At 33.8% G+C, this 12,768-nt stretch overlaps 1 long non-coding RNA gene across 1 annotated transcript in view; it reads right to left on the reverse strand.

The window, feature by feature from the left end:
- The window catches only part of LOC140697359 (uncharacterized), a 148,011-nt gene that overhangs the window by 82,374 nt on the left and 52,869 nt on the right, over positions 1-12,768 (reverse strand). The gene's annotated exons all lie outside the window — the stretch shown is intronic.

Below are 12,768 nucleotides of genomic sequence, written 5' to 3' on the forward strand. Positions count from 1 at the left end.
AAGAAAAATCAAAGTCCAGTCAGTGTAAGAGAAGTCAGGGAAAGTTAGTGAAGGAAGCACAGAAGAGTAATGTTAAATACAAACACAGAATGATACAGTTCAAGTAATTTCAAATAAATCAGCAATTATAATGGATATGAATAAATTAAACAAACATTTCTTTAAAAAGCAGAGTTTTTTTATGGATAAAGAAAAAAAACTATCAAGGATTTCCAAAGAAATCAGTAATCATAAAAAACATGAATATATAACCTTTCAGTAAGCACTAATTCCTTTTGATTAAAACAAAATCCTTAGAAACAGATCAAATGTTTTGAAATGACTATGGATAAGCTGAATTGAAAGAGAGAAATTATAATCAACAAATTCTTCAAAGGGGTTTTGCTGCAAAGTAGAGAAAACAAGTACCACAGTAGCTGGTAAAAGCAGTGCTTTTTAAGAAAAAAAAAAAAAGGGCTAGGATTGTGTGTTCATGGAAATGATGTAGTAAAAAGTGAAAAAAACTGAGGATGGAGGAAAAATATGGTAATTGCTAGAGCAATACTTTACATAGGGAACAGGGCCTGCTTACAGTTCACAAATCAAGAAATAATGTTTTAATACAAAAATTAAATCATGAAAATAACACATAAGAGTAGAGTAAGGAATAATGATTACGGTAAGGGTCTTAATTCATGACAGTACATCAACAAATCTTCTTAAACAAATAAGCAAATAGGCTCAAGAAAGCTATAAACTTTATATACATGATAAGTATAAACATCAGAAGAGCTAAAAACAAACTTTTAGTCCTGATTGCCTTTGTGAGGGACACAGATGAAGGCTTTTATTTTGAATTCTATATTCTTCTGGGCCATTTGAAACCTGTCACCACCTGTATACATCATCTCTATATTAGAAAAAAAGAACTTCCTTATGGTAACAAATTACGGCGTATTTCATCAAAGGAATACAAGGATGCAATTACATAGAGTAAGATAAATCCACACATTTTGACAGAGAAAGATGTTCCAAGATATCATTATGTGAAAAAATTCCAGCTGTGGAAAAATATGTATTAAATTCTAAATACATGTATTTGGGTATTGGATTGAATTGAGGAAGGGAAAGGAAGATCTGTTTTCAAGTTGGACCCTAAAAATCATGAGCATGATTTACTCAGATAATGATATTCTTAATAAGTTTTGATAGCCAGTAAGAATTCTAGAAATAAGAGGTTTCTGAGAAATTTTTGAATCACAGGTAAGGATGCCCTCATTTTGGAGGATAAAAAGCTGTTTTTCTTTTGATGCTGGAATAAAGTCATGGAGCCTCCATTAACTTACATCAACTTGATCATTTTCAGTGACATCAATTACTGACCACTGAGGAATGAAAACCTATCCATCCTTCATTTAGAATCTCTAAAGAGGTGAGGACAGTAGGTCAGATCTTACCTTCTGCACTGACCCCCTGGGCAGTACTTCCTATAATCTTGAATCTCCACATAGGAATTAGGAGAACAGCTTCGATCATTTGATAAGGCCATCAGGTATGTTTACATTCCATTAATTAAATACAAGGTGACAATTTTTATTTGAAAAGAGAAATGTTTTAGACATTTCTAATTAAAATTGTATCAATCACTGCAACGTTATAAAGTAGCCTCATCTATGTTTTGAAGCTAAATCTAAGTGTAGAACACAGAGTTTAAACTCAGATTCAGGAGCCAGAGAGTACCTGAAATTAAATGAATATGTATATGTATCACCAGAAATTGACAAGACACTATAAACTGACTACACTTCAATAAAAAAAAAAGAAAAAAAATCTTTCATAGTGCTAATATTTATCAGCTGTGTGGTTTGTAAAAACCACTGGTAACATATCTGTATGCTTCAGTTTACTCATTTGTGAACAGGAATAAAAAATAGCAATTTATAGGGTTATTCTGAAAATTAAATTAAGCATTATTTGTAAACTGCTCGGAAAAGATCCTGGCAGATAGTAAATACTATATAAAGTATTTGTTAAATCAATCAATTAAATATGAATTACTAGGAAAAGAGTTTGCCCAGCAATATGTTATTTTAGACACAATCTTTTTCTCCAGTCCATTTCCAGTCACAAATTTTACATTTTTGAGACATTCATTTTTCAAAAGTAGATACTGAATGGAAACACACATACATTTATTTCCATGTGTCTTTATAAAATTAAACGCCATCTTCCCATCTCATGTTAGAGTAACAACATGATAAACCCATGCTGCTGGAAAATTTCTGTCAAATAAGAGAAATCTAGCATATTCTAAATATCCATACATACTGGATGAACTAAAGTATCAGGTTAACTGGTTACGAATCAGCTTTAAAAGATGGTTCCAAACCTAGATAGTCACAACGATCCTATGAAGAACTTTATAAACGTAGATATTCAGATGCTGCCACAGTTCAGTGATCCTGAATCCCTAGGTCACTAGGGTTGGGACCCCAGAATCCCTCTTCTTTAAAAAAGCAAAATAAAACAAAACAAATGAAGAAAACCCTCTCCAGATGTCGTAATTATAATAAGCACACGTAGGAACCTCTGGCTAAAAGATCTCTTAAGGACTCTCAAATATTTCCTTCTATCATTGTTTTATGTAGGAGTGTGAGTCAGTGTGTGAATTGATGGCCAAGTATTAGCATCAAAAAACTTAAATGATGCTTTCCTTTCTTCATCTATGTGGTTCACTACATCCTTAATGGTCCAAGAACGACCAAGTTGAAATCACTGTATACAGTTGCCATCATTTTCCCACGTGCTCAATTTGTAAGGTATGAGCAATACGAGTCCTACAGAAACAATGGACTCACGAAGACAAAGGAAACACATTTCCGCTGCAGTCACTGATTAACAGGACAGCTACAACCAGAACAGTATCTTGCTTTCAAAACTTTATCAGATGATTAGGCCATTACCCAGTGAGTCACTGTATTTGAATATGACAACTAACATAGAAGACTGAATTTTTTTTAAAGGAGATGGGCAGAAGGATTGCCATTCTAGTTTACAATGGGCCAGCTGACAAAGCTCCAATGCATTTGGGGACCACATAGTGAAACAGAGGAAACAAATATACTTTTTTTTTTCCACATGATTTGGCAAATCACGATTTCACAGTGCTGTTATTTATTTCCTAGATAAAAAAGACACAGCTACATCGTTAATAAAAACAAGGTATGCGACTATTAAGAGGTGATTTGTTTAAGAAATATTAGGTACAATAGCTCAGTAGGCAGATCACATAAATCCTCTTGCTTGTTGCACCGATTTGGTACAAGTTGCTGGTAATGGGATTCAAGTAAATTATAAGCAGATGGTTTATTGGGAGGAGTTCACACTGAAGTGTTGACAAACATTTCAAAAAGACTGCAAGGGGTTCCATTTCATAGTCAAATCAGCTATAATTGTCTATCTTTCATTAACCGGTAATAAAGAGATGCATTTTCACAGGGTCTAATTGGTTTTAGATTATCATGTCTTTCATCTCGTTTCCATAAAAGCTCTGGAAGTAGCCTGGAAAGGTACAGACAGTTCTTTCATTTCTTTGGTCTTTATTCACAGAATATTTGACAGTAACTCTGCTGCTACTGGTTTCTATGGGAATAACATGTTTTCACTTAAAATGAGTAAATACATGTAAGGACTTAGAGACTTAGAGATTTTCATCTGCTGCTCTAAGATGTTTGTCAAGCAAAACGAATTACTGTTTGCATATGATGTTTTACCAGTACTTCCTTCTATGGCTCTGCATTTTCTCCCTAGGAAGGGTCACAAAATTTTATTTTTGTTCAGTTTTTAAAATTTCCTTGCCTCCCATTTTCCTTTTCTATTCAGAAAAATAAAATATTTTAGGTCAATGGGTCGCTCCTCTGAAGTTGTCTTTTCCAAAAACACAAATAAGAAAATCAAAGCAATTCAAACGAGCTGTTTCCTGACATGTATCAAAATAATGATGTGATTCACACTTTACATGGACTATACACACACACACGGCACGACAAAGGCAAAATTTATCGGGGCACTTCATTCTATCATAGTCCAATTCACTTGTTCTGACACTGCCGTTCTCATAGGGCAGCAGGGAAAAGAGTGCTACTTATTCTAACCCTTAAGTAAGCACCCTTGCTAGGCTGAGTCAACCTTGCTGAATACAGTAAAAGTCTGGTGGTCTCAATTGGGCAGATGGGGATTTGGTGCCAAAAGGCTCTCAAAAATCACTCTTACAAAATTGTATTTTTATTAACAAACATTAAACTTCCTAAAGGCTTATACAGTACAGTTTTAGAAGACAGTTAAGAGCCATTTATGATTGTCACATGTCTTTTAGAGCAGAACAATGTATCTGTTCCACCATAGATGGACTATGGATTGTGGACATACTTACGCTTTACAAAATCAGGAAATAGTGATTTTACTCAGGAGAGAGAAAACTTGACATGATTCTATAACTGTTGTAACAAGTACATACACCATGCAGATAAACCGTAGGCATACTCTGCTCTGAAATCTGATATCTGAGCACCAGATAGAAATTAGAGTTCAGTAAATCTCTTAATATTTTCCATACAGTGTTTGGGGAAAATATTTTTCAAAATGTTTTTACTCTGAATTAACTAATAGCTTCAGCAAATAAAATGGTGAACAGTTTATCCAATTTTAATAATTTAAGAAGATAATATAAGTATATATTTTGGTTGTGATTATACATGTCACTAATGTAATACCTCTTGTTAAATTTTCTCCTACCTGAATTGAAAATAGTGCAATAGACCCCCCCCATTCATTAGTTAACTTATTTATTATTTGTTTTTGGGTCTCTGGTGATTTGCCAGAGGTGGATTATTCAGTGTGTGGTAACTGTGTAATTCCTTGCAATAGTATTGTTAGCTGCTCATGCTTTTTAGAGTTCATATGCTTATGAAGTCTCTCTGGCAAGTACCTCCTGCATGATACACGACACACATACGAAGAGAAACTGCACTGTAGAACACTGTTAATTATACCAGCTGAGCTTTAAATGCTATACAATGTAGCCTATGAGTAGGGTGAACTCCCACCTTCTGTGCGAGCGCAATACTAGATATAAAGACTGTTCTGGAATTCTAAAGCTGAACAAACATGGAAAGAATATAGAACACCAACTACAAAAGAACTGAAGGAAGCACACCGCTCTTTTTCCAGAAAAGTTTAAATGCAATTATTCAGTGTTATCTATGACAATTAATACAGAAATATTTTAAGGAATAACAAAGTAGAATAAAAATTCAATTTTATTTATATAACTATTTTCCTTATTGTAGAAATGGCTACTTTCATGAAAACTCGTAAATATATCAATTTAAATCTAATAACATTTCTTGACATTTGCCATAATTTAAAATGTCCCACAGAAATAATTTTAGCCCACAGTATTAATGAAAGCCATATTCCTAAGTGAAATACAGATGTAAAAACAGTAAATGCACATGCTAAGGTAATAAGCTGAATGTTATGAAAAGATAGTTTCACCATTAGTAACACTGGTCCTTACCAGAAAGTGAAAACAGAAGTTTCATCTCAATGAAGGAAAATCCATGGTATTTTGGGAAAAAAATCAAATATCTACAATTTGGGAGAAATGGATGATAATAGAGTATGGTGTTGATTTTAATCCTAGGGATAGAAGCAAAATGTGAAAACCGAGTAGCAGATATAGCCTCTTTATCTTGGCCTAAATCCCTAGAAATAACTGAAAGATGTTTAAAAAAAAAAAAAGGTGTATTTTTATGAAAAGACACATGGATTTGAATGAAAAAGGAAGGCACAACTCCAAAGGAGCAGGAACAGACTAACGCAAAAGACACTGGATACGGGTAGGAGAGTTACCATCAAGCCAACATCCGGATCAGTGTTTAGTGTTAGAATGGAATCCACCAGGCACATTAACATTTTGTTAAAAATGGTGAGCAGGGTAGCAGGATCAGTGAGTGTGAGACTTCGAGGAAAAGTGGGACTGGGGACCGAGTGGCAGAGGAAATTTAGGAGTATGGAGAAGCCTCCTAAACCAGAGAACAGTTACTGCCGCAGACAGCCTAGCAACACGAGCTGAAGTGCAAAACCCGAGCCCAAGAATTCATTCAAATTACAGTGTGATTTCTACTGCTGTTCGGCTGTTCTTTGCAAACCAGCATCCGTATCCTCTAGATCTTGTGATAACATCTTACTTTTCTTTTGAAAATCTACCTCTGCTTCACTCTCAGTTCCTGGGTCTCCGGGAGGTCTGGAGCAGCTGCTGCTGCTGCCCTCTTGAGATCACAAGGAGAAATATTTTCTAAGAAGGAAGATGACACACTTAGAAAAGCCTAGCTGAGATAAGAGACACTTGAGAACACATTCTGGGATTTTGAAGCTGCATCGGGTCCGTTTTGTAGTCAGAGCTACTCTTAACTTTCCATTTAGATGAGCTCAAAAATTCTTTTTTAGATTGACGCACTATGAGTGAATTACTTGCCACTTGGCAACAGACCGCTTCTAACTAACAGGTAGTATGAAAGTCAATCAATATATGGCAAGGAAGATACGTTCCAGGGGCACAGGGCATGGATATAGAGGTACAGAATTTCCAACCTTTTTTTTTCTAATAGGAACTCTTAGAAATAGAAGTATTTTTAAAAATGAAAGAGAATGCAGAAAATCAAATGGGCAAACTGTAAAAAGAAAAAAAAAATCAGGGTCAGCTTAGCACTTAGCAGCATGACTAAATGAAGACACACACATCTAGATATATCATGATAATATCTAAAAACTGGCTAGGAAAACGTGGAATTTAAAATTCCACATTTCCAAACATGGAAATTTGCTCTGCCTGACTCCATTTTTGAAACCTGTAATTTTCTCTAAGCACAACTATGCAGTATCTGTTCTAGTCTTCTTCAAAATTCTTGAAAGTTTTTTTTAATGTCTTTGATTTCTATGCCCTGTGAGAATCTTCTATTCATCTACACTCCCCTGTCTAATGTATTTGCAAAATGTGGATTCAAGTTCTAAACATATATGCATTCAATGTCCATTTGTCACTTCTTTTCAGTTTTGGCCACTCACTGCTTTGAGTAACCCCCATGTTCCATTCAAACTTCTCAAGGGGCCACTGGGGCTCTATTGTCATCAGTGCACTCACTTGACATGGATAATTTCGTTTTTTAAGAGATTCAGCTTGTTTTCGGATTTAAACATTTTGAGCTACTGGCACATATAACAACTGGCTTCTGAGTATAAAAGTAATGAAAAGTTATTACATTTTTCTAGTTTACTAGCAAAATATACATTAAACGTGCTTATGGGCATTTTAAGAAATTCTGAAGTTATATTCTGCAAGAAAACTCTAGGAATTCTGCCAAATATTCCATGATTTGGATGATATTCAAGAAGAATTTTATGGGGCAAAATTTTATGACCCCATTCTGTATGACATTGATTTGCCTTTGAACCCAACTAAAGTCCATTACTCCATAACTCAAGTTAATGGGTATATAAATAGGAAATTTCCTTACCACAGCGTTATGTCTCTCAATATTTTTTATTTATTAAATTTACTGAATGCTCAAAATTAATCAACATCCAGGAGCACTTCAAAGAATAATGAGGAATGATGCTGAAATGCATGCATCACTACAAACCTAGTATGAAACAGAGGTATGGGGGAGCTTTCCATAAAACATAAGCCATAGAATTTTTTTTCCATCTTTTTACCTGGATAGCATAATATTTAATTACCGGGGATAATTAAAATTTGTTCTAAAAACAGTAATTTAAAAATAGAAATGGTGCTGTTTGGCTTGTAAGTGCCTAAATGCCTTAGACTTCATTTTGACACATATTCAGTCATAATTTTGATTGTTTTATGATACAATTACTTTGCAATGAACTACCTGGAAGCAATACACTTAACAAAGTAAGAGATTTAATCCCAGACAGCTGAGAAATGCTGATAATAATTGAGAACTTTAAAATAGCTCCTCTCCTTCTAATAACCATTTTTGAATCTCGAGTCACTAATCAAAGCAGTGATTCTGAGAAATGGCTGAATTACATAAGATAATCACAGCTGATATCCCAAGGGACGGACAAACAGTCCACTACCACCGAACTGATCAACCTCGAGATAATGTGCCTCATCTCCAAACACTCCGTAAGGAATCAAATTACATCTCCTTCTGTACTGCATAAATATATTATGTTTCAGCTGAGGTAAGAAAAGTTGGGAGGTGAAAAAAGAGGAGATAAATTATTGGATAATTTGGGGCCTTTCCATATGAATTTTACAAATGGCTATTGTGAATTTTGCATCCCCCCCAAAAAATCTGCTGAGATTTTCAGAATGTGCTAACTAAATGTATTGAATTGAGATAATTAACATATCCACAATATTTTAATCCATGAACACAGTATATCCAATCAACTACTACTGTTTTTAATTTCACTCAACTTTTTCCAGTTTTCAGTGAGCCCCTGCATATATTTCCCTACACTTATTCTACAGCTATTTGTCATGAAATATTATTTCTTTGTTTGATACCACTGTATATGGTATTTTTTCCTGTGTGTTTTTGCTGATACATAGAAGTGCAATTGCATTTTTTATACCAATTTTATGTGCAGTGACTACGCTAAATTCACTATCATTCCTAGTAGTTTATATTGGATAGCAATAATCACATGGCAAGATGCTTAACATTAATATTCATTTGGGAAATGCAAAACTTTAACATCATGGTATGCTACTATATGTATACTAGGAAAGCTAAAATTAAACAACAAAAGAGACCATACCAAGAATTGGTAAGGATTTGGAGCAACTAGAATTCTCATAAGCTTCTGGTGAGAAGGTAAAATGGTACAATTCATTGGGAAAACAGTAGAAGCTTCCTAAAAAGTAAGACATATATCTATTCCATTATTCAGGCATATATTTCAATGTATTTACACAACAGATATGTGAGCATACACTGACATAAAATACAGTGACAAGCACAAAATAAGGGGAAATGGAAGTATGCTCTTTTGATGAATCAACTCCTGTGTCACTATAAAATTTTCTTAATCCCTGACTTTATTCCTTAGTTTAAAATTTACTTTGTATGATCATATAGCCAGGTTTCAATCCCCAGCACCTCCATTTAGAAACAGAGTGGTAGAATTATTCACTGATTTGCCTCCTAATTATCAATTATTTTTTCTGCTTCTTGTGAAAAAATAAACATAAATTCAAATATGTTTAATAACTAAGTATCATGCGTTTGAACTTTATATACTTGGGTGCTAGATTTATTGGAGAGCATTGTAATATTCTTTGAAATATTTTTAGCATTTTTCTTTCATTTAGTTACATTACTTGAAAATGATTTGATCCTTTCAATGTGTGATTTTAGCTTTTGCTATGTTTCAACTCCCAGGGAGTAGAATAATCTTTCCAGGGGTAAGCTGGCCCCACTGATAAAGCAAAAATGCTTCTGTGTACTTTACATGATTTGCAGCATCTTGGTAGGTTTCTCCACTCCGGCAATCCTACGGATCTCTGGGAATCTTGTCCTGCTGTTGGTGTGAATGCTTGCCTTGGCTTTAGATGGTTTCCTCACAAGTGTACACTGTTTGGTATCTGGCAAAAGGCTCAACCAGAGTTCTGTGTGTAGATTTCTTCTCTTCAGTGCTCTTCCTTGTGAATTCTTGCCACCTTGGTTTCCCTAAACTCTGGACCATTTCCACAACTCAGTAAACTACTTCCTTTGTTGTGGCCTAAACATTCTCTCCAGGTGATCTGCTGGAGACAATCCACAGCTAACCTCGTTAGCTTGCTTTCTCTCACAAACTACTGTCGTTACCAACTATGTTCCACTGTTTGAAAATTCTTTTCATCTGTTTTTTTCCTGCTCCTTTAGTCGTTTAAGATGACAGAGTAAGTCTGTTACTCCATGATGGCCAGAAGTTGAGGTCAACAGTATATTAACAAGCTTTGAAGATAAATAAAATTTAACAATGATTAATAAACAAATTCTAACTAAAGAAATAGGGGGAAAACAGAATAGGCTTTCTATAGTCTGTTTAAAGGTAGTTTATAGAATACTGGTATCTAAAAGATGACCAACAAAACAATGTATGGTATGTTACATAATTAATACAAATATTTTTCTGGATTTTATTATGTTTGTGTCATGTGTCAGCTATTTAAAATTTATAGTGTTATGATCTATTTTTTCTATTGAAATAAATGTTCTTTATCATACATAATTAAAAATAATTATTTTGTATTTATTTTTTACCTAAAGATGTCTCCCAAACTGCCTAAATTTAAGCTCCCACAAAACTTAGGATCACCACTGCCAGCATGTGAAACACAGGTAAACACTGGCAATTTTAAATGTATAGCCATTCTAATTTGAAGGGTTTTATGTGTTTGGTATTTTGCCTCAATTAAAACTATATCACACTTAACTCAGTTTCCTCTCTTCCTACTCCATTTCAAACCCCAGGAAAATTTCAAGGTATCTTCTTTTGTTTCTAAATTTTGTTTCTAAATCTTTTTTTGTGATCTTGGATAAGTCTCTGGTGTCCTTTCACCTTGAAAATGTTACTTCTGTCCTTAAATATCCTCTTGTTTGAAGCAATGAAAGATGGATCTTTTTTATTATTATAGAGTCAACAACGAGTTTGACATAGGTTTGTGAAAAATAAAATTATCAAATTTATGAAATTAAATATACAAGGATTATCTCAATACTTTTTTGGAAATTCCCTCAGGATTTATATAGAAATATCCTTATCGATTTAATCATATCATTTTTAAGCAACAAAAATGATGCTCTGAAGCACAGAACCAATTCTACCCTTTCTGTATCTAGGCCTCCTTCACAAATATAATCTTTTCCGTAAGAATTAAGGGTATCACATGACTGATTTCGCTGACTTCCGATGACTTTTATAAATGTCCAAGCTTATATTCCTGTGCAAAGTCACCACACATTTCTCTTGTTCTATTCAAAAGCTCCAGTACTATTGTAGCTGAGATTCTGTATTATTTGCTTCAGGTTGCTGGGCTTTGTAAATGAATAACCACTAGCTTTCCGGGATCTCGTAAATAATTCCCTTTGCTATTCTATTGCTATTCTTTCAACCCCCTCAGCCACAAATGAGTTCCTTCAACACATCTGAAAATACACCTCAGTGAGTCTGTAAACATACTCCTCTCCATCACTTAAATTATCACACTTGAGTAGTTTATATTCCCCACTCCATATTCCTCTTATTTTTTCTTTATTCCCAGCCAGTAATCTGAAGTATCTGTGTGGCCTGAAATGGTTTCAGCTGCCAGATAAATTGTTCTCTGGTTCTGGCACAATCAGATGCAGAATCTGGTGTGGTACATACCTTGAAAACAGTGGCCAAACTATACCAACTATACTTGGGCACTGAGATTGGGGAAGACTAGAGACTATTTGAGAAAGTTAAATACTTGTATTTGAATGATACAAAATTTATTTGAATGATATTCTTCAAAATGGTACTCATCCTTTGGAGAACAATATTGTTTCTAAAAATCTACCCTAGGAGCAGTCATAAATGAGGAAGGATTATAGCAAAAAAATTTAAGAAATACCTGAAGTATTCTTATTCAACATAAAAACACAGGTAACAAACCTACTATTACTATCATTATCATTTAATAATTTTTCTAGAAGCATGTAAAGTTAGATGATGATTCAGATTAAAAATATCTATTGGGGAGGAAAATATAAAGTACAAAAAATTGTAAAATTATAAATGAATAAAATTAGCACTTTTCCTTAAGAAGTCCTTTATCTCAACAATAAACTAGAGAAAATACTTGGGGCACCAATTTTTCTTAAAGGAACAAAAAATGTATGTGACTTATACATAATTATTATTGAGAAATGTAAAAAATGTTTTAGCAATTTAGAGATGGAAATCATATCTCTTGCTTACAAGTATTAATTTATAGGTTTAGCATCATTCACTAAGTAACTTCATATGATTTTTTTAATCAAGTTAGTTAATGCCATTCTAAGAAACATCTATAAAGATACTCAGGTTTTAACAAATTTCACAGTGTTAATAAATCGTTGTGATAATGTAGGGTATTATTATTTGATATAAAAATACTCAACTATATTAATTGAACCTGAATACATTACAATCAAGAACTGAAATGGTGGAACAGATGTCTGTGTGTGCAGATAAGATTATACCATAGGAAATTAAAAAACTGCCATCCCTTTAATTAGCTTAAGCTAATAACTTTATTCCTCTCACATACTTACTATAAAGCCCTATCAATTCTAAACCCCAAACAAGTCTTAAATCTTCCATCTGTACTGTCATTACTCCAATAAAAGAAATCATCATGTGTAACATAAATTATTACAATACCCTTGCAAAAACCTGAAATACAAAGATAATCATGAGAGTTCTGATGTCAAAGGAAATAAAAGATTTAAGCAGAAAACTGTTTTAAGGGGAAGTCATTATCGTCACATTAAAAGTTTGTCTTGGAGTAGTTTAGTTTGAGACTACGGTAGATTAAAAATAACTACCATACATTTCTGCAATTCTTCTTATCAATGGAAGATGAAGGCTAGAAGACCTGAAGTATTTTAAGGCAGCAAAATAGAAAGGAAGGCGGACATCAAAGTTAGTGCTGATAAGCAAATTGAGAAAGAAACAGCCACTCTTAACCATCTTCTCGACTTC

This window comes from Vicugna pacos, chromosome 7 (assembly GCF_048564905.1).
Source record: "Vicugna pacos chromosome 7, VicPac4, whole genome shotgun sequence".
Classification (NCBI taxonomy): Eukaryota; Metazoa; Chordata; class Mammalia; order Artiodactyla; family Camelidae; genus Vicugna; species Vicugna pacos.